Here is a 22,223-nt window from a genome sequence, read left to right as displayed (position 1 = left end):
CATTTCCTTGGCCGAGTGGTCTTTTATATCATAACCCCAGCACATTCTTTCTCATTATCTTTCCCTTACCTACACCTACACGTTCTTCTCTGTGATTTTTTCCTCAGGTTAGTACCACCCTATATAGAAAAATGAAGACCTTTTTTATTGATTTCTATGGGTGTAATTCATTGATTTCAGATTAAGTATACACTTCCTTCATTGTCATCATGTTACCAAATATAATGATATAGAGTCATCCCTCAGTATTCATGGGAGATTGGTTCCAGGACCCTCATGGATACCAAAATCCAGGGATGCCCAAGTCCCTTATACGTAATGGCACAGTATTTCCGTGTAACAAACGTGCACACTGCAGTAGACTTTAAATCAGCTCTAGATGACTCATAATACCTAATCCAGTGTAAGTGCTACGTAAACAGTTGCTGGCGCATGGCAAATTCAACTTCTGCTTTTTGGAATTTTCTAGAAAATTGTGACTATTTTCTATCTGTAGTTGGTTGAGTATCCAGATTTGGAACCCACAGATATGGAGGGCCAACTGTATTACCTCGGAGATAAGATTTGACTGCTTGGCTAAACTTTCCAAGAGACTTTACTCCAACGTCTGAAATAACATTTAAGGTCTGAGACAGTCCTTTAGAGCAGTGCGCCACAGACTTTTATTTGTAGGCAAATCACCTGGATATCTTGTTAGGACACAGAATCTGACTCAGTGGAGCTGGGGTGGAGACAGAGATTTTGCAGAATCAACGAGCTTGGAGTAGCAAGACCCTAGAGGTTTATAAAAATATTGGTCAACCACCAGTTTGGTTGCATTTCATTTAATGCATGCCAGGTGATAAACTTATTCTTTGCAAAAGCCAGATAAAGAGGAAACTAAGCCATTCAATAAAGAAGAAGAGAAATGAATAGGTCTTTTAGGGCCAGAGTAAGAAAAGTCAATGCAGAAAGTAAAACTCCATTTTCAAAAGATTCAGAGAAACAATCTCAGAGTCTTTTAATGTATTATACAAGGAAATAGAGAAATACATGAAGAATGAGAAGGATAAGAGAAAATGTTGTCTTTTATTAGCAGTAGTTCTCAAATTCTCAAATTGAGCGCACATCAGAATCGCCTCAAGGCTGGTTAAAACATAGACTGATTATTCTGTGGTCAGGACTACCTGATAATTTGCATTTCTAACAAGTGCCCAGGTAATGGTGACGCTGCTGGTCAGGGGACCACACATTGAGAACCTCTGGATGAAAGGATGGGAAAAATCGTTGGCAAACGTCCAAAAAGTCAGGTTATTCTATTTCAGTCTATACACAGGGAAACCTGGGAATAGAGGAAAGGAAAATGAAGCAAAATAAGAGAAACAGTTAAAATCCATTCCAGGCCCTGAAAACTTGAACTACAAACACTTAGGAACATGCCCAGAGTAATTTCAGGATCATCAGCTGTCATTTTAAAGATTTTTTTTGAAGGGTAAACAATTTGACCAAAGCAGGAATGGAACAATTCAGATTCTTCTCCTAAAGGGAGAAAGAAATGACCCTGAAAAAGCCTGGACTTCTAACTTCTCTACATAGGAAGTTTGGGAAAAAGACAGAGGAAATCATCACAAAAACTATTGCCAAGCACCTTGAAAAGAAGAGGGCAATGAGTAATAACAAGGATTGCTTTCCAAAGAAAACGTTCTCTCACATGGTTTTGGATTTGGAAAGGATCTTAGAATCACATGGCCCCAGCAGCTTATTTTAAAGCTAAGAAAACTGATGTACAAAGACATTTTTTGGCACCCAAGGTCATGCAGCAGATAGAGATGAGGGTCTCAGTCTCCTGGGTCATTCCTGAAGCAGCTGCGGGTTCTGCTGCTTTTAACTGGTAGGCTCAGCTATACCTAGTCCTTGAGCTGGTCTGATGAGGGAAGGCAGCATATTGGGAGCCCCAGTGTACATCGTGGCCAAGTTCAACCCATGTGCAGCATCCTAGGTCCTATTCCCAAGCACTGTCCTGTATGTCACATGGCCACTCAGACTCTTCCAGTCAGGTGGGACAGGGGTGGCAGAGAGGCAGCTATCTGGCTGTCCTGGAGAAGCCCTGTATCTAACTGCCTTATGACAAGACTGCTCATTCCATGTGTAAAATGGACTCATCAATACCTTGGGGAAGAATAAAGTATATGGTCATCCATCCAGCACTAGTAAGTGCCTACAACGCACAAGGGAGCGTTGCTCCGGACACCTGGGAGCATCAAAGGAGAAAAGGTTTCCTTATCCCCAAGTGCTTACTGGGTCCACAGCTGTATCATCAAAGGGCCCTCATCTCCACACTCACAGAACAGAGCACTTAGTACCATCTTTGGCACAAAGTGTGCAACGTGAGGGCGTTTAGAACCCTTCAAGTCTGACACCTTCAGGTTACAGCACCCACAGGTGAGGCCTGGTGCATCAGATCATCACTCTTTGGTGAAGAGCTTGGACTAAACTCTGATATCCTGGCTCCTGACTCAGAGTTCTTTCTACTTCACTGCACTGCTGTCAAGACAGATCTTCTTAATGTTAATTAAAGGCCTTCCTATTATTGTCAAACTGAGGGAAGGAGAAAAGGCTGTGGAATACGTGTTTAAGTCACTCTGTTCTGTGAATGGAAGGGATTCTCCACAGCAAGCTCGACTCCTCAACCTCAGCTGCACGCTACACTCACCCGGGAGTGACGCCTGGCGTCCACCCCAGAGACTTGCACTCAGTAGTCTGGTGTAGTCTAAGCACCGGGGGCTTCAAAAGATGCCCGATGATTCTCATGTACGGACACAGTTGAGAGAATCATTGCTCTATAGGAATTACCCTGAGTCCATTTTGACCTAATAGAGGCAGAGAGCTTCAGAGATGCTGGCGGTGTGGCTTCTTACAAAGAGAGCACACATCCCAATAAAGGAATGAAATCCAGAATCTCCTGGTTCCACTCGTGAAGGGAACTTCCAGGCAAGGGGGAAAGACTGAGGGTCCTCCATGCCCTTCGCCCAAGTTTCAGCTTTCCTCGGGAGTCTCTTCTACTACCATCACCACCACCACCACCATCGCCATCACCACTGCATGTTCACATCAGCCGTGGCCCAGAGGCCTTTCCTTGGCTCCTGTTGTGCAGTTGATAAAGGCTCTAACATCAGTCATATTGCAGAGAACAAGAGGAGAGAAGCAGAGCCAGAGCATGGGATAGACATATTCTGCCTTCCAAAGTACAACATCTGGAATCTACCTGAGCCCCTTGCTCCCTGACATATTGCCGTTCCAGTCATGAGTCCAGGAGAGGGGTCCCTTCCAGGGAAGCCCCCTATCAACCCCCTTTAATGTTCTGTCTCTTTTTCCCAGTTGAGATCAGGCTCTGTGTGGCTCTCCAGCAGCGCCTTCTGTGACGAGGGAAACATCCTGCACCGCCCTGTCCCATGCAGCAGGCACTAGTCAACACTAGCCACAGGCACCACTGAGCTAGTGCAACCATTGAACTGAATGCTTGTTGTATTAATTTTAATCAGTTTAAATTTAAGTTGTGATATGTGGCCAGTGGCCCATGTGTTCGATGGGAACACAAGAGGATGCTGTCTAGGACATATTCTATTCTGCAATACTTCACAGCCTCACTCGTGTAGCTCTTAGTTCTGAAATGAAAAAAAAAAAAAATAGTGCCCTTTTGTGGAGTTGCTTCAGAAAGGACAGTGAAACACTGTCCATGACCTCAACATGAGCTAGAAGGCTCTGCCACCTGGCCAAGACACGACCCAGGTAAAAGTTAAACGCATCATTGGCAAAAACCTCTGACAAACCAACACTTTATTTGAACTGGGGAAAAAGTCAAGTCGAAATGTTGCAATAACCACCTTTTTTCAAGTTTCCAGCACTTCCTGATTTCTTTGGTATCAAATGACTCTGCCTGTCACATTCCTGTTACATTAGCACTTCCTGGTTCCATAAATACTGGAAATAGACATTCGGGATCCCCAAACCAAACAAAGCAAAACACCAAGGTTTTTGTTTTTAGTAACTTAACCTTTTGAACCTCCTTGTTGTTCATTCCAATGGGTAACAAGGGCTGGACTTAGATCCTCAGATAATCTGAAAAACAAGGAGGGCTGGATTTAGATCCTCAGATAATCTGAAAGACAAGGAAGCAGTATTTAACTCAGAGTTGGAAAGTAAAGGATTAGTTAAGATCTGCAATTAACATCTGAGCTCATTAAACCCTTAACAGTTGCCTTGGCCCGAACTGACTTGCCCCCTACCCGTTTCCCTCCCTCTGTCTGGCCCCTCCGGCTCTGTGCCCTTGTGGTTAAGAGCTGACCTCTGGACTCCGATTGCCTGGAGCTGAAGACTCACCTGAGTGGCTGGGTGGCCTTGGGCCAGCTACTTAATCCCTTGCCTGCATTTTCCTCACATGCTAAGTGGGGATGATAATAATCTCATTCACAGAGTTAAGAAATAGATGAGTTCATGCTTATAAAACACTTAGAAAAATGCCTAGTACATACTCATTTCTTCATTCACTTAAGCCATTGCAACTAGTGACATTAAATTTTTACTCTGCAGACCACTGGTTATGTAACCTTCATCTACCTGCTTCCCTTCTAGGAACCTCGGTTTGTCTCCATTGAAAAACGACAATACACTCATGCTCAGAGGGCTGTCGTGAAGAGTGGAGGAGAGGATGGAAGTGGCATTAGACAGGAAGCAGGTGGACGTTCCCAAAGGTTCAAGGGCAATGGCAGCTGGGCTCCCCCATTGCCTCAGGAGGGTCAAGGTCTACATGCTGGACCTCAGCTTCGTAGCCTTGAAATCTAATGGGCAGCACAAGCGGCAGACCCATCCCGCCGGGGGGAGAGGGAACTGACCACAGCCGTGCCGTGGTGCACTCCAGACAAAGGGGTTTCCTTGGCACAGGTGGTGACTCCATGTGTGTCCCTGTCTGCAACAGGCTGAGGATCCAAGCTGGGGCCAGACTGGTTCCTTCCTCTGGCCTGAGCACTCTCTCCCATTCGGTGTTGAAATAAGCGTCACCAAAATCTTGCCCCCAAGACCCACCCACACGGATTGCTGACAAGCACGTTGCTTCATAGATGCGCACATGCCCACCGGTTATTTCCTCGTCCTGCGGACCAGGAAGTCATCTGGTCCCTTTTTACTTGTCTCCATGCTCATCCTTTAGATGTCAGTGTCAGCGTTTGATGCTCACAGGGTAACCTTTTTGCCTCTCGGTTCTCAGGGACTGCTTCCCAAGTGCCTATAAGAAAAGGCTAAACAAATACGTGATTGCTTTTATGCAGCTAGTGATTTAAGGTGATTTCAGTTACCTCCTGAGAGAGTCTGAGGCCATTTTTGTCCCTGGGGTGTGTTTATTTGTTTCTTGGTGTGACAGATGCCTTCTCTTTGATCCTCCAGAACCACACTCTGTCTTCTCCACCCTCCTTCCTGCCCCAGAAGGCTGATGGAGATGGATTCCGTCAATGGACTCCCCGACTCCAGACTTGACGGAAGGCAGGGAGGGAGGAGAGGAGCTCAGGTTATTTACTGCCCTCAGCCCCATTTCTGAGATATTGCGATGGCCTATTTGCGTTGCTCAAGCCAACGTCCATGCCCCTCTCCGGAAGGTCTCCGCTATTAGTGGCTTAAGAATTCCAGACATCACTCCCTCCCGTCGTCTCCCCAGCCTTAGTCATGGTGGCTTCTCTGCTGCTATTAACCCCAGGTTACTGCAATATTCCTTTGTGCTTCCCTACATTTTCATAAAGAGTCTCTTTGTGAACCAGCCTTTGAAATTTCCTAATTCAAGTGAGCCATCTGTTCCTTGTTGATATCCTGAATGATGCGCTTTGTTTCGGGTCTTAGTGTTTGCAATTTTCCACGTCGATGTATGGAATGTTAACATCTTAAGGGGTGAGTGAGCGACCTCACCGCAGAAATACTTCAATGGCGTGGGAGGCAGGGACTCCGGGTTCCCTGGCTCAGACCCCAATGGCATCATCCACCACCCAAAATCCCTACCCACAGCCCCATGCCCCGAGCCACAGCTGCACGGATGCAGGAAACGTCTCACGAGTGTGCACGGGCCCTCCGACATCCAAGAAAGAACAGGCAGGGACCTGAACAGCAGCATCAGGAGAATTCACATTTAGTGTATTTTTATTAATTACAGACACAAAATTTTTAGAGCTAGAAAGTTCATTACAGACCCCAACCCTTCATTTCCCTTGTAAGGAAACAAGCCCAGTTCTACCAAGCCATCTGAGATAAGATGTTTCACGGAACCTGGTCAGGGACTCAGCTTCTTCATTTCCAATCCGGTGACTTCTAGAAGAAGACAGCTACTCCTTAAAATTTAAGGAGCCAGACTTCCATCAGAGGTTTTAAAATATTGAAGACATTTCATTTGCTTAATGCAGAAGTTGTACCAACTTGCTTCCGATTTAGAGTTCCATTAAAACTCATCAAAAAAAAAAAAGCACGGGAATAAAAAGAATTTTTCAGGCACCTCTATTATATTTGCACATATGTGCGTGAAGGTATGTATACCCATATGTGTGTATGTGTCATGTGCTGTGTGTGTGTGTTTCCTTCTTAGCCTGAACTTGGCTCTCATTAGTTTAGCTTGCTGTAGCCCTAGGCAATGCCTCTCTTCATGGCTGGTTTAGCATTCACACTTGGGAATTGTGACAGGCTCTTTCAAACCATGAGGAGAGAGCTGGATATTCGAGAGAAAAATAACCCATCAAATCACATTTTCTTGATGTGAGTTAACTTACAAAAAATTAAGAAGAGTCATTTCTTAAACTTGCTATCTGAGGGTAAAAAGGGACTTAAGGCAATGCCAGGATATTGAAATTCAGGCAAAATAGGGAGGATTGGGTTCACCGAAGGCTTGTCGTATGTACTTTGACTTTTTATTCAAATTCTTTATGGGGGGACTTTTTGAAATTTGAAGTTTCATTTTGTCACTTAAGAATGTCAAAAGCAAACATTTTCCCTTTTGATATAATTTTCTTATTTGGACAAAATCAAGTTTAAAAGGCCAGATGGCATCTACAAAGCAATATTATACTTCAAAACCCAGGAGTTAAACCCAAACTCTGCCACGTGGGGGCCCAAACCCCAGGAGTCAGGGAGTGAGATTTCCTTTTGGGCTGTCTCTTGTCTCTGGCGAGCTGGAAGACACAGCGCCAGCCTGCAGAAGAAGGCTGCCACCGATATGCGCAGAAGAGAGAGTGCCAGCATCTGGGGCATGAGATGTGTGTGAGGGTGATTCCAGAGAAGGTGCCCAGTGAGCTAGTGAGTGAAGGGCAGAGGCCACTAAAAGCCAAGACAAAGCTTTCTAACAATACCCTGGGCTTTTATTAATGATTCCAGGATGATTTCCAGAAGCTTCTTCCTGTTGATAAATGCTGGCATCTTAGCTCATGTAAAGAAAATGAAACCTGACCTTGATGTGCTTTTTTTTTCCCAACTTCCCTCCCAGAGCAGCACCTGCTGGGCTGGTGTCTCAGGGCCTGGGTGTCAGCGGTTAGACATCGAGGTTGAGCCAGAGGCAGCACCCAGGAGAAAGCTGTACCCGAGAGCACGCAAACGGTCCAAAAGAGGCATCAGTCTGAAGAAGCTATTAAAGGCAGGTCCAGGTGTGAAGCTGCAGGACTCAAAGCAGGAGTGAAAGGGGTTGTCATGGGGACGGGGCAGCATCTGGAGGGAACACCTGAGTCACTGGAGCACGACAACCAGGAGGTTTTCTGGGAGCCTAGCAGGGCTGCTAGGACACCTTGCTGCCCCAGAGACAGAGGGCCTCGCTTTGGAAAGCAGTTTTTCTTTGCCTGACAATTTGTATTTGGAAGTCGACCTACTTAGAAAGATAAACTAAAAGAAACTAAAGCACAAAGGAAAGTCTAAGGCTTTCTCATAAAATTGGTTTGCAAATATCCGGATGGCATCTGGAAGGTAAGAGCAGCATGGAGGCGGGTAGAGGAACGCACTCAGGGGGTGCCCAAGTCTGTGCTCTTCAGCTCGGCCTCATGGAAGTTTCCGTGATCTTCTCCCCTTGGGGCAGGGCAGGCCTGCCTGAGGTGCAGTGGCCTAGGAGTGTTAGAAGAGTTAACCTGGTTTGTAACCCTTAAAAGTCCAGGGGTCCTTCAGTGGCAAGAGGCATATATGCCTGTGGATTTTCATCAAATGAACTTTCTCACCACCATGCACCACAAGGAGAGTCGCTGTGGCCACGAGCCACTCACTGAGGAAGGGGCCTTACCCTGCAGGGGCTTTGGGGCATAAAAATGGATGAAAGTGCAGCCTTTGTTGGTTCCATTCCTGCCTTTGTGATTCCTTCACCTTTATCTACCCTCCAGTCACATCCTCCAGTGGAACATTTGGACACCTGCTGGCGCCGAGACCCTGGTGAGTTTTACACACATAAACATGGATACACTAGGGCATCTCGTCCTTAGCGCTGACCACAGCTTGCCATCTTCTGTTTTTCCACTTTCCATTTTTATTTATATTTATTATGCAGCCACCATGTTATTTCACTGACAACATAGATTTAAAAGGTTCTATTGGCTTGAGATTTTTTTTCCCCGCCAAGATTATTCATTTGGGGAGAGGACAAACCACAGGAGATCCTGTCAACTTGAGCTCCCCAAAGGACAAGACCTTGATATGTTAAAACAGCACTAGGTGCCTTCCCAGCCCCGCTCTCAGGATGCTGGTTCTGGTTTTGAAAGCTGACCAGCTGGGTTCATGTCTCGTCTCCATCATGGACTGGCTGTGAGAACTTCTTCCACAAGCTACTAGACCTCTCCTAGCCTCAGTTTCCTCCTTTACCCAGTGGGGACAATGAGAGTGTCTAGCTGAGATTGTTGGGAAGATTAACGGTGTTTGTATCTGTAAACACTCTGAATGGAGTGTGGTACAGAGTAAACACTGGCCCTGGGGATTGGTGAGGATGGTGACTCTACTCCACGTTGGTGTGAGAACTTTCTTGGGTTCCAGGAGCTGAGTTACAATACCAAACAGGTGTGGAATAAACAGAACATCTCCCCTACCACTGGGGAGGCCCTCGTGGTGAGGCATATTTAGCTTGAAAACTTGCCCTGCCCGTGCACCAGTGCATGCCAGAGACCTTAAAACAAATACTGATAGTTCTTAGGGCTCTGCAAGTGACTGTTAAACAACCCTCTCCGCTTCCCAGGGTCATTGTCAACTATCAAAGCCTCCTCTTCACTTACATGCTGACGATTTTCCTTGAGATGTTGAGCTGAGCCCCCTCTCTGAATAGACCAGCAAGTAATCACCAAGGATTTGGAATCTGTGTTTATTAATGTACCTTTACCTTCCATTCAGACTGTTTTTAATCTTGTACATCAGTAACCAACCAAGGTGACTGCTGCTGATTGTAAATACTTCATGTTGTTTTTAATGGGTTTTACAGAGCTGGGGTCTGATGAGCATATATGTAATAAAAATACATCCTCCTTTTTTTTTTTTCTTAAACACATTTTCCTCATATGATTTGGCAAAAAGACAGATACTTATAGAGTAAGTTCTTTTGCTGTGTATATTTCTCCTGGCAGAGATCCAAAGAGCATTTAGCAGTGTATTAGCCAGAATGTGAGCTCGACAGACCACTGCCCTTTCCTGCCACACCTGAGAACTCCGGCTGAATACTCAGCGCTCTGGTTGAGCCCAAAATGTCTTTTCAGCGTATATTGAATTCATGGATTGCCTATTCTCACCTTTCCCTTCCAGGTGAAGGCAGAGATTGCTAGTGGGATCTCCTAGCTCTGGGATTGGGGCAGATAGGAACCATTTGCCCCTCTAGATCTCGGGGGGGAAAATGGTGAGCTCTCTCTTACTCATATTACACCTTAGAAATGTCCAACAGGATTGCCAATAAGGGTGTAAGATGAACATAGCCATGAAAATGGGACAGTGTGATTAGTTACCCTCTCCTTGGTGATGGATTTGAACAGGGGTGTCAGGGGCAAGCTAGGCTTGAATGAAATTCAGCTGCTAAGTTTTTTTAAAGTAAAAATGGAATAAAAAGAGGAAATGGATTTTGGATATTTTTGTACAAGAAAATCCAAAAAGTCAATTTATCTTCCTTTATTAGATTTGCACAGATCTAGGAACTATCAATAAATTTCAAGTAATCTAGCAGCTTTTCTCTAGAAAGCTGTGCTTCTAGGTCTTCCGAGGCAAGAGTTGCTTCTTGCCTTGTCTATTCTTCTTGGAGACTTTATATAATAAGCTAAACGTGTGAGTTGCCAGCTCTCAATCACACAAGAGAAAGGAACGCTGATCTCAGAGGCCCTGAGCACTGAAGTAATTGCCTCAAGGAGTATGAAGTCAACAGTGTGCCCGGCACTGGCAGGAATAATCTAGAACGAACAGCCATATCAGCAAAATTAAATCCCTGGACATGAGCATTTTTTATTTTTTTATTTATTTATTTATTTTTAATTAATTAATTAATTTTTTTTTATGGCTGTGTTGGGTCTTTGCCCCTGTGCGTGGGCTTCCTCTAGTTGTGGTGAGCGGGGGCCATTCTTCATCGCGGTGCGCGGGCCTCCCACTATCGCGGCCTCTCTTGTTGCGGAGCACAGGCTCCAGACGCGCAGGCTCAGCAGCTGTGGCTCACGGGCCCAGCCGCTCCGCGGCACGTGGGATCCTCCTGGACCAGGGCTCGAACCCGTGTCCCCTGCATTGGCAGGCGGACCCTCAACCACTGTGCCACCAGGGAAGCCCCAGAGCATTTTTTAAATTGGACTTATTGCCTCTTGTGAATTGTGTGTGTGTGTGTGTGTGTGTGTGTGTGTGCGCGCGCGCACGTGCATGCGCGCACACACACATTTGCACTCAAAGCTATGAAGCTATGCCATGAAAACCTAGCTTGGCTTACAAACTGCCCCAAAACAAACTTCTGAGCATAATATTTCCATAAAGGTATGTCTTGCAAACAAGGAAGGCTCCTATATTTGTATATTTTCTCTAACTCTGTTTTATTCTTGGAAATCTGAGGAGTTGATTCCCTGGAGCCTGTTTCTAACGATGCTTCGGGTTCAGCTGCGTGTCCCCTTTGGCTTTCTTCCTGAAGTGGAGAAGCATTTGCACAGAGCACACCAGGTGTTACTTTCATATCCGTAGACATACTAGAATACATGAGCGCAAACACTAAATCAAAACATAGCAAAATTAATGATCATCGCCGGGGTATCTAGACCAAACTCCTTATTACTGCGCAGGATCTTCGTGCATTGCGTCTCTCTTCTCATTTGATACTGAGATTGGACAATTTGATACTGATACTAATCAGTATTTTTAACTGTTAGTTGATGTTCACATAAATTATAGACCAGAATTCATCTCTTTTAGTCAGCATCATGTCATCCATTTCCTTTGGCTTGTTAGGTAATGACATATCCAAAGACCAAGTTCTTGGGGTTTCATTTTGCTGGCCTGGACCCAAAGAAAACTCACTCCTCTGGCTTGAGCCCCAATTTCATGCCTGGGAGCTAAAGCACATGACAACTGTTCATCATTCCCATTTCTTTCTTTTATTTTTTTCCCCCACTATCTGGAAACCAAGTCAACAAAGGAAACTGGTAAAACTCTTTTGTAAAACGTTAAAGAAACTGAAGTGGGTGGGTGTAGCTTTCCTAAAGATGCCAAGGGCACAGGGTTACTGGACATTCCACAGACCTTTTTTTTTGCAGTACGCGGGCCTCTCACTGTTGTGGCCTCTCCCGTCGTGGAGCACAGGCTCCGGACGCCCAGGCTCAGCGGCCATGGCTCACGGGCCCAGCCGCTCCGCGGCATGTGGGATCTTCCCAGACCGGGGCACAAACCCGTGTCCCCTGCATCGGCAGGTGGACTGTCAACCACTGCGCCACCAAGCAAGCCCTCCACAGACCTTTTTAATTGTATCCACACCAGGCAGCTGTATATGTGCCCAGTCCTCTCCGAGATAAACTCCATCCCATGCAGCTCAAGCAAAAACATAATTACCTGTCACCTCTTCTATTAGCTGTACATTCTTCTATTACGCTCTAATACAAATGTTTCTAGATAAAATATCATCTTTCTGATTATATTTTCTGGGTTCAGCCGTGGTAACCCAGCAAAAGGGAATGTATAATTTGCTCAAAACCTATGGATTTGGAAAACAAAGTTGCTGTAAGCTACCCCAATTTATCCAGCTTACAAAAACTGCAGAAGTGAACATAATCGGTTGCCACGAAGAGAGGAATGCAAACAAATAAATCTCACTCGAATTTCTCAGTAACTGGGTGTTTCCCCTTCCCCACAAAGGAATGACCGGTTTTCCTCTTACAGTGGCAATGGAGGAGTGAGGAAGCTCCTGTCAATCCACTGGAAAAAATATTGGGAAGGATTTGATCCACATTATCCTTGGGGGACCACCTTTCTGGACTCCAGGTACATCTCTCTGTCTATGATAAACCCGAATTACATTCCTGAGAAAGTTCCTGAAAGGCCAGGACGGGTATTGAATGATAGGTGACCAAAGGAGATAGGGAATTCCCCAGAAGAAAGCAGAAAATGATTTATTCATCAACAGGGGAGTTAGATATTGCTAAAATTATTGAGTCAAAACTTTGCCCTTTCATTCACAAAGGAAGTTGGGGAGAGCTATCAGAAGCAGATGGTAATTTCCCAGATGGGGATGGAGGAAACCCTACGTAAAAGAATAAGGAATGTTCTGGTCTCACAATGAGTCAAGGACTTAGAATTCTTAGGAGATTGTGCAATTTCATGGCCCCATAGGTCTGTCTCTAAATTCTGAAGTAAAGAGAGGATGAAATGAAAAGAATTAACCTATCTAATCTTTCATAAGTAACTGTAAACTTGAGTAAATATTGTAAGAGTCTGAATGAGGACAAAAGATGAGAGAGTGACAGTGCAGGGGATGATTTTGGGGTCCGTCAGTGGTGCCTCAACCTCCCCAATTCTCTCTCTGTTCCGTATCTACACCTAGGCACTCACCGGCAAAGGAGTTAATGTCTGGTTCATTTTCTCAGTTCCCAGGATCCTGACAAAGAGAAGATGCCTACAACGAACCTGGTCCCCTCAGAAATTACTGCAGGTGTTTCTTCCTACTCTTCTGTTTCATTTTGATTTACTTCAATTCGAACCCAAAAGTGACTGGTATGCACTTAGTGTGTGCTAAGCCCTGGACACGGATGACAAAGATGGGCAGGACCAAGTCCTGACCACGAGATGCTCAGAATGTAGTGCGGCGGTGGGAGGGGGCGAGAAACCAGCCAATGACCGGGTGATGGGTGTGATGTGGTGATGAAGAGGATGAAGAGCAGAGGAAAGGGCGACTCTAACTCTGCACTAGGGGATCTGGGAAGGCTTCCCAGAGTACATCAGAGACGTGTCTCAAAGAGGGAGGTGACGTGTGCAGAGAGGGCAAGGTGGCGAGGGAGTCCAGGGAGTGTGGGGAAGGGCGCTGAGGAGGTACCAGGAATGCGCCCTGCTTTAGGAGCTACGGGGAGTTTGATGTGGGCAGGCTTTTTCCTATGGGAGATGAGAGGGAGAGAAGAGGCTGGAGAGGAGTGCAGAGTCCAGAGGGAGCCAGGCCTCACATGACAGACCAAGGAGCTCGCACGTATCTGTAGAGGAAGAGGTGCCACTAAAGGACTGTAAGCATAGGAGTACCGCCGTCAGCTCTGGGTACCGGCTGGAAGAAGGCAAAACCAGAAAACTACCAAGACGTGAGGTCCCTGCAGTACCCCAGGTGAGGAAGCAGAGCATCCAACTGACCGATCACCAAAGGTCCTTCCGTCGACCAGAACAGATGGAAGCAAACGCTCTGCCTCATATCAGGTCCTGCTTTCCTTCTTGGGACAGTGCTGTGGTCCTCCAAACTCATGCAGGTTATGCAGTCAGGTAAGGAACACCTGAGAATATGGAAAGAGAATAAAAATGGGCTGCTTCTCTGGGCTGCAAATGGTCCCAAAGTCACCTGATGGAAATACATCCCCATTAAGGGTACCTGTCACATAGTTCCATGAGTGGCAGCTCTGCAAGTGACCAGGGGTCTCAGCAGCCCTCGGCCGCAGACTGGCGCTCAAGTCCACATTCTGCCTCAGCGCCAGCCAGTGCAAAACTCACCTTTCGGGGCCACCTTAGTCAAGTGCAGTATTTTGAGCACGGGCCAATTTAAATCTATAATTCAACTAAAGAGTGACAATAAAAAGTTTTGCAAAATTTTCTCTTAATGTGATCTTTCCAGGGTTCAGAATTTCCTCACCCATCAACCTTACCACCAAAGTCAAGACTTAAAACAACATAAAAAACATTCCATTTACCTGAGTGCTTTAATAATGCTTTTTGTTTTTCCCTACCAGAATTTGCTGCCACTACTGGTCAACATTTAGAGCTTTAGTTCACCAATATGACATGACTTAAGGAAGGTTTCATCAGTCAGTAAGTTAACAGATATTTATGGTATGTCTCCTGGATCAGGATGCTTTCAGTTGTGGAAGATGAAGACCCAATTAAAAGTGGCTCGAACAACCACAGATATGCATTATCTCGCATAAGAAGTTGGCAGATAGGTTAGTTCCAAGGTTGGTTAATCAGTAGTAGCTCAACAATGTTGTTAAGTCCCCAGAATCTTTCTTCTTCCCACTCTGCCATCAATGGATCTTAGCTTGTGGTCTTGAGTTGACTCCCCTCATGATGCCAAGATGGCTGCCACAAATCCAGGCATCACATTGCCCTTTTCTAGGGACAAGGACAACAGTCACAAAAGCATAGAACATGCCCATTCCTAAGCCAACCGTTAGCAACAAGAATAGGAAAACCTAGGATTGACTTAGAATGATTACAGCACATCCTCTGGGCCAGGTTGAGGGCTAGACTTTTCTGAAGCAGTCAAAATTAGGGTTGTGTCAGCAAGGAAGCCAGGGCAGCAGCCGATAGCTAAGCAGCTAATGAGAGCTGCTCTGTTATTCTTAGTACCAGAGACCCATCAGCACACAAGCCCCACAAGATTCTGGCTCTCAGGAAGTTTGTTTTCCAGTTGAGAGATGGGAATGCTGGTCGTCAGCTTAAAAGGAGAGAGGGGCTTAGCTGAAGTAGCTGCCAACCTCAAGAAGTAAAGTAACATGATGCACATGTCTCTTGTTGGGTGCGTTTTAGTTCCATCAGGTGTATATGAAATATATTAAGTATCAGTACAATAGACTTCACAATTGTGAGAGAGAAACATTTTAGACCTGGGAATGTAATGGGCAAATAGGAATAGGATGGGAATAAATTAATCCTCACTTAATTTCTGAGTATCTAATGCATGCAGAACACTGGGCAGGACTCAGAAAAGGTATAAGGTATATAAACCTTGGCCCTCAGAAAAGGTATAAGATATAAACCTTGGCCCTGAGAACGTCAATGTAGCTGGGTGGCAATGGACATGTGATGGGTATGAAATGTAGCAGGAGTTCCGAAGAGGACCAGAGATAACAGGCTTGTCACTGGAATAAATCCCATCAACTCGGTATTTGGAAAATAATATAGGAGGAAAGAATATAAAGGGAGTAATTTTTTTTTTTTTTTTTTTGTGGTACGTGGGCCTCTCACTGTTGTGACCTCTCCCGTTGCGGAGCACAGGCTCCAGACACGCAGGCTCAGCAGCCATGGCTCACGGGCCTAGCCACTCCGCGGCATGTGGGATCTTCCCGGACCGGGGCACGAACCTGTGTCCCCTGCATCAGCAGGCGGACTCTCAATCACTGAGCCACCAGGGAAGCCCAAAGGGAGTAATTTTTTAAATTATATAAATTAATGGGTAGCTAAGAAGGAAGGTAACAAAATTAAAATTGGAAGGACCAAGTGTAAGAGCATAAGCTTGAAAATAATCCCAATGCATGTCATTGACTAATATCTAGAAAAATTAATTTTATAAGAACAAGTTGTACACGCATCAAGCAAGATTCATCTCGGCAGTAACTACTGGATAAATAATACCGATACGATAATAGCGGTAGCTAACACTGACAGAGCACTTTCCATATACCAGGCCCTGTTCTAGGCACTTTACATATCGGGCTATGTAATCATTACATAAACCTTAAGTGCTACTTTTATCCTTATTTTACAGATGAGGAAAATTCTGGAGCAGGGAGATTAAGTAACTTGCTTAAGCTCACATAAGCCAGTGTCAGAGCCGGATTCAATCCCAGGCAGTTGGATTCCCGAGTCTCTGATTTCAACCACTGCTTTAGCAGGAAGGAAGCAAGCCCTGAAAAAGCCAGATTATCAGAGGGAAAATAAAGCCCATCTGAGCAGTTTCCTTCTCAAGTTGGAGAAGAGGCCCGGTGAATCTGGAGCATAATTCTTTGCAACTCTGGCCACCTACGTAAAAGCTGTTTAAAAAATGAGGTGCTCCCAGGGGTGTCCGGCTGCTGTCAGGGACGTGTGGGCAGGAAGCATCCTACCTGCAGAGGATTTAGGGGGGCTGAGCAGAGAGCTCCAGTGGTCCTACGCCCCCGGGCACACATGCGGAGGGGTCACCCCGGGAGTCTGTAGGTAAGACCATCACGTCTTACAGGGTGCTGTCCCCATCCTTCTGATGGGGACTCATAGAATAAAAGCTCAGCAGTCATAGCAGGGACACACAGCGTAGAAGCTTCCAGAGCAGCCGACATCCAGGAAGACACATCGCAGGATGTCCCCAGCTCACGCCTGACACTTCGCCCGCCCGTGCTTCCCAGTTCAGCCTCCGCTGGGTTGCCCCAGGCTTGCCTTTTGGCATCATGGTTGCCAATTCCTGCAGTTTCCATCTTGTCCTCCGTCTCATAAAAAGACCCTGCTGGGCTCCCTCATAGCTGCTCTCCAGCTACTCCACACCTGGGAACTGGGCCCCTTGGCTGTCATACAGATGCTGAAAACCACGAAAGAACTGAAATTTTCACCAGCCCAGCAGAAGTCCCTCGGCCTCATCCACTTGGAGATGCTCTGCATAGTGAAAAGGATACTGGGTCAGGCTGCAGTGGTCCCGGAACATCAACCCTCGGGGTGATTTCAGACAAATTACATAAATTATGTAGCCTGTTTAATACCTCAGTTTCACCAGGTATTATGAGAACCGAATGAAACGCCGTGCATGAAAGCCACCTGAGAGGGACGAGTCACAGGACAACAGCAGGGTTATTGTTCCTCTCGTCCTCTTGCCACAAACCTGGTGTAAGGGAGGGCACACACCTGCCGGGGGCTCGGACCTGCCCTCCCCACTGATCACCACACAAACAGCTAGGCTTGAGGGTACCTCTCAAGATACCAGAGTAGTGGCTTAAACAACACAAACTTACCTTCTCACGGTTCTGCAGGCTGGGTGTCCCAGGTCAAGGTTCTGTCAGGGTTGGTGTCTGCTGGGGCCTCTCCTCCTGGCTTGAGGATGGGCTGCCGCTCTTTCCACATGGCTTCCCTCTCTGTGGGAACAAGGACAGAGGCCTCTGGCGTCTCTTCCTCTCCTTATGGGGACACCAGTCCTATCAGATCTGCGCCCCACCCTTAGGATCTCATGGAGCCTTAATTATCTCCTCAAAGGACCCATCTCCGAAGACAGTCACATTAGAGGTTAGGGCTTCAAATAAGAATTTTAAGGGAGCCCAATTCAGTTCATAACAGACACCCAGAGACAGGAGCGGGCGGCCTGAGTCTTTTTAAGGAGTCAGGCGGTCTCTGCCCTGTGCTGTGGGCATTGTCTGTAACAGGGAGTCCAGCCAAGCCCCTGGGGCATCTATTTTGGCTATTTCTAGAACAAGAGGACTGGGGACCAGCCAGTATCCATCAGCATAAATCAATATACAGGAGGGTGCCGTGTTTTTAAATGAAAGGAGAGGGTTGTTTTTTTTTTTTGCCAATGTCGTTGTTTTATTGATTTGGACAGAACCACCTGAGAACAGGGCAGGGTGACATCTGCCCCAAGCCACACTTCATGGCGGCTTGGAGTCCTCTGCAGGGTAGGGTTAGCAGCAGAGGCTGAGGGAGGGCTTAGAACCCGTCACTCCTGGGACTTGGTAGATCGGAAACATGACAGGCTGGAACCTCAGCGCCCCTTCAATCGAGTTCCCAGCCAGCGGAGCTGGACGGATAGGCGCGGGGTGGGAGCTGTTTGGCTGCAATCTGTGAGCATCCCAGACCTCAGGGGACAAGCGTCAGGGGAGGGAGGTGAAATGGATTGGCTTCACAGGATTGCAGGCAAGAATATTTAAATATCGTATTTACATTACTTTTTGAGTTAGATGCTCACGGTGCTAGGTTTCAGGGCCCAGATTGAGGAAAGGGATGAGAGAAAGCCGAGAGAGCAATTTCTGACGGTGACCTCATGGGGCCTTACCTCCCCAGTACAGGTAGAGCTCAATCCCCCAGGTACTGACAGAGAGAGGTTTGAGGCGGACTCTACTGGTCCCACATCTCCTGGGACAGGACACCCATGGTGTCTAACCAAAGCACAAGGTACCAAGAGGGTCAGCCCATTCAAGGGTTGTAGCCGAACAGAGGAGCCAGGGTCCAAGCCTCTCTCCTCCCCTGGAGCAAGGTCAGCAGAGTCAGAAGACCCGCTCTAACCTTGACCTTGTTCACCTGACCAGGGTAGTCAGTACCTGTCATAGCAAGGATGTAGTGCCGTCCTTACACCCTGATAGAGATCAGGTGTAGGGACCCTTAAACTTTACTAATGCTTTAACCACGGAGACAGTTTCCTTGGGTCGCTCACTTGCTCCTGTGAACGCCGTCTGAACAAAGCCCGTGAACTCACAGCAGGGACTGAGTGCCAGCAGCAGAGTGGCCCGTTGCCAGAGATGGGGACTCGGGAATATGCTGTCCTGGGCTCGGAAATCTCCCTAGCCGTGGCTCTGTCGCCAGAAGAGACAGCCGGAGTGTGCGATGACTTAATCAGAATCCGCTGCTTCAGCCAACAGGGCAGGTGGGAGGATGCTTAGAAGTTGGTCTTGGGAAAAGCCAGAGAGGATAAGCGTCCGCCTCTAGTTTGCTGGAGGATCGCAGGCAAGCAGGCAGGCAGGGAGGCTGGACCTTGAATAAAGCTCACGATTGTGAAAGAAAAAAACATCTCCATTAAGATCTCCCGCTCGCAATCTCTGAATGAGTTCCGATTTATTTCAAGAACACATTTTCCCCCAGCCCTGAAATAAGTGTGAACCGAACTGTGAAAAACAGACCGTGACCATATTGTTGTCACTACCAATTCACAGCAACAATCTTCAGTTTCGAATTCTCACCCTCTCTTTCTTTTTTGCATGGAAGGATTTGGAGATTTAAAGAAATCTCTAGCCAAGATGACTCAAAAGATTTCCACGTTTGAAATTGTGATGCTGCTTCTCCCATCCTGCAGCTCTGCAGGGCATCACCCAGGGGTGCTGCCTGGGACGTGCCTCAGGAGAGGAGACCTTCTTTCCCCTGGGTCTCCGGCGAGGTCCCTCCAACAGAACTGAGCTCTCCTCTTCAATGAGGGGGAACTCCCCGGGGAAGTCAGACCTCCAGCAAAAACCTGTTCTTTTCCATCATGTTCTCAGTCCATCTGAATGCATTACAAACCACAGAGTCGCAAATTGTATTTGATTAGTTATAACCATAAAATAAATGGAATAATGTAGGTTTTGTGAATTTTTTTTTTCAGTGACAGATAAGGCAAGGAACAGAAAACTCCTGGTGGGGCTAAATGATTAATGCATGATGAATTCATAACCTTCTTGCATTTGATGACCTTTCTTGAAGGAGTGGGAACAAGTTTCCAGGATGCGATGCCTAAAGCTTCCACAACTTTCAGGTTTCCTAGCCCTGAGCTCTTTCATGAACTACTGGGGTTCAGAGAAATGCATAAAATTTGAAGAAGAATACATATTTTTTCCCCACTCTGGGCAACTCATCTCATGGCAAAGGCAATAGCATCCTTTCACCTGCTTTTAATTTGGTATAAAGGCAAAAATAATATGCCTAGGTATTTACTTCTAAAATCATGCTAGAAGAACACTTTGAGATGAAAGGGAGTCTTGTGAGTTACTATCTGTCATTGGCTTCCCATGATTAAAGGTAGGGTACCTATGCAACCTGGACAAATCACATCAAAGGCTTTATCAGGCTGACAGGTACGGTGCCTAGAATCTGGCTACAGTGATGCTCTGAAGCTAATACGCTTTCATTTGATGAAAGTCTGGACTCCTGACAAAACAGTGATATGGAGACAGCAATGCTGTTTCTCTGTGCCCCCTCCTTTGCATGGACGTCTCTCCTTTGTGAAACTTCGGGTAGCTGGACCACAAATTCCCTTTGTTGTTGTTATTAGTTTGTTAATGGCTGACATTCGTTGACTTATGCGCTCAGCACTTTGCCAAATACTTCAGCCACATTATCTCATGTAATTTCTACACTGAGACTCTGAGATGGGTTTTACAGGTAAGGAAGGTGTCTAACATCCCACAGCAAGGAAGGGGCACAGCCAGGGTCCCCAGGCTAGACTACCTCCCCATTTCAACTTCCTACTATCTACTCAGTGAGAGGAGCTTAAAAAACCCAGAGCAGCCTGGCCTGTGAGTTCATTCAAGGATACCCTCAAAGGGCCCCTTATCAGCAAGGAGTCGTGCAAAAGTCAGGTTAGCCTGCCTGGTGGCTGCTGTCTTTTGGAGCAAAACCTAAGGAAAAAAATCACCAATTTGTTTCTTTCTGTTCCTAAACCTCAAAGTCTTTGCAAAGCAGTCTAAATGAACCCAAGAGTTCCCCTGCCCCCCTAAAGCATTCATAATCCTATACTGGTCCCCTAAGGGTTACAACAATGAACATCTTACACTCCAGCGGAGGGGAAGGGGAAAACAGTAAATACAAGAAGCTTCCAGCCCCACAGTGCAAGAACCTTCTTTGAGAACACCTGCAGTTCCATGGGCAGGACGTGGAAGCTGGAAGTAATTGCCTGTAAAGTAGATATTACGGCTGTGAGTGCTGCCAACACTCCCATCCGACGTGTGCTAACAGGTCACATGTAGGATGCGTGGAACTATTCCACCGGGAGAAATCTGTCCCATCAGCCATGCAAGTGCAGCCCGGAACAGCTCCGCTGAGCAGGCTTTTTTTCGTGGCAGGTAGTTTTTCGTGGCAAAAACTACCCCTGCCTTGAAAAGAGAATGTGCTAGAAACTTAGGACCTCTACTATACCTAGACTTAGGAACAGAATATCCACCAGCCTTCCACAAACAGCTGTGAAGTCTGAACCCAGACAGCAAACTGACATGACATTGCTGCTGAAACAAACATGCTTACCACAGAGAACTATTGTGCCTAGGACACTCTTTTTAAGTGGTAACAAACTCCATGGCTGCACAATTGGACAGGCATCATCTGTACCCATCCACGTCATCAAACTTCCTGGTGTTCCTGAAAGTTCGTCTAGAGTAAACGGTCCACATCTTAATATCTTTCCATACATTTTATTCTCTAGAATTGGGGCAAGGTGAAGAAACGTTTGCCTAATACAAAATTAAATCGGCAGGTGTCAGAACACTCCAGTGCTTTCCTCTGCCCAACACTTTGCATGATGGGAAGACATAAAGGTACAGAAAAAGCATCCAGGACTGCAAGCGTGCTGATGTGTCTGAAATCTGGAGTTCTTTTTCGTCCTTTATTGCTAACTTTCAGAAGTAATTAGGGCACTCATTTCTAACCTAATGCCTTCTAATGGTCACTTAATTCTGAACAAACTGCAGAGTAGTATGCTTTTGAAACTAGAATTAATTGTTTAAAAGACATTATCGGGGTTAGTCTGGTAAATGTAGAGAGAGAGAAAAAAGATCTTTTACTGAGACATTAAAAATAATGTAGTCCCCTCCAGTTCCAGACCTCATACATTTCGGGGGGGGGGGTTTTCTTTCTTTTTCGGAAAGTAATCAGCCAAAAGAATGAGGCAACACCAGAGACCTTTACACCTGTTTATGAGAGTTCAGTCATGTCTGCTATAATTGTATCAAATCAGTCGGACTAAGAAAGGGAACACACAGAGCCAGAGTGGGCTTTGCTGCAATTATTTTTCTCTCCTCTGTCATTTCAAAACATCCATCTAATCACTGCTGTGTTCAGAGTCTCAAAAAAGCCCGTATAAAGCACAAAGGGAATAAGTTTCAGTCGTCTATAGCTACAGGCTACCGAGGGACAAAGACATGTAAACCGCAAAG

At 46.2% G+C, this 22,223-nt stretch overlaps 2 long non-coding RNA genes across 2 annotated transcripts; both read right to left on the bottom strand.

The window, feature by feature from the left end:
* Window positions 1–1,087: 1,087 nt before the first annotated feature.
* LOC137204762 (uncharacterized) lies at window positions 1,088–4,100 on the bottom strand. The gene is made up of 2 exons (XR_010933828.1): window positions 4,034–4,100; window positions 1,088–1,321 (listed from the first exon to the last, which is right to left on the bottom strand). It is a non-coding gene; the product is annotated as an uncharacterized lncRNA (long non-coding RNA).
* Window positions 4,101–11,066: 6,966 nt separating this feature from the next.
* Window positions 11,067–17,713, bottom strand: LOC137204725 (uncharacterized). The gene is made up of 3 exons (XR_010933812.1): window positions 17,352–17,713; window positions 13,801–13,937; window positions 11,067–11,104 (listed from the first exon to the last, which is right to left on the bottom strand). It is a non-coding gene; the product is annotated as an uncharacterized lncRNA (long non-coding RNA).
* Window positions 17,714–22,223: the final 4,510 nt, after the last annotated feature.

Source organism: Pseudorca crassidens, chromosome 1 (assembly GCF_039906515.1).
Source record: "Pseudorca crassidens isolate mPseCra1 chromosome 1, mPseCra1.hap1, whole genome shotgun sequence".
Taxonomy (NCBI): domain Eukaryota; kingdom Metazoa; phylum Chordata; class Mammalia; order Artiodactyla; family Delphinidae; genus Pseudorca; species Pseudorca crassidens.
Note: the sequence above shows the minus strand (reverse complement) of the source record. Positions and strands in the feature narration are given on the sequence as shown.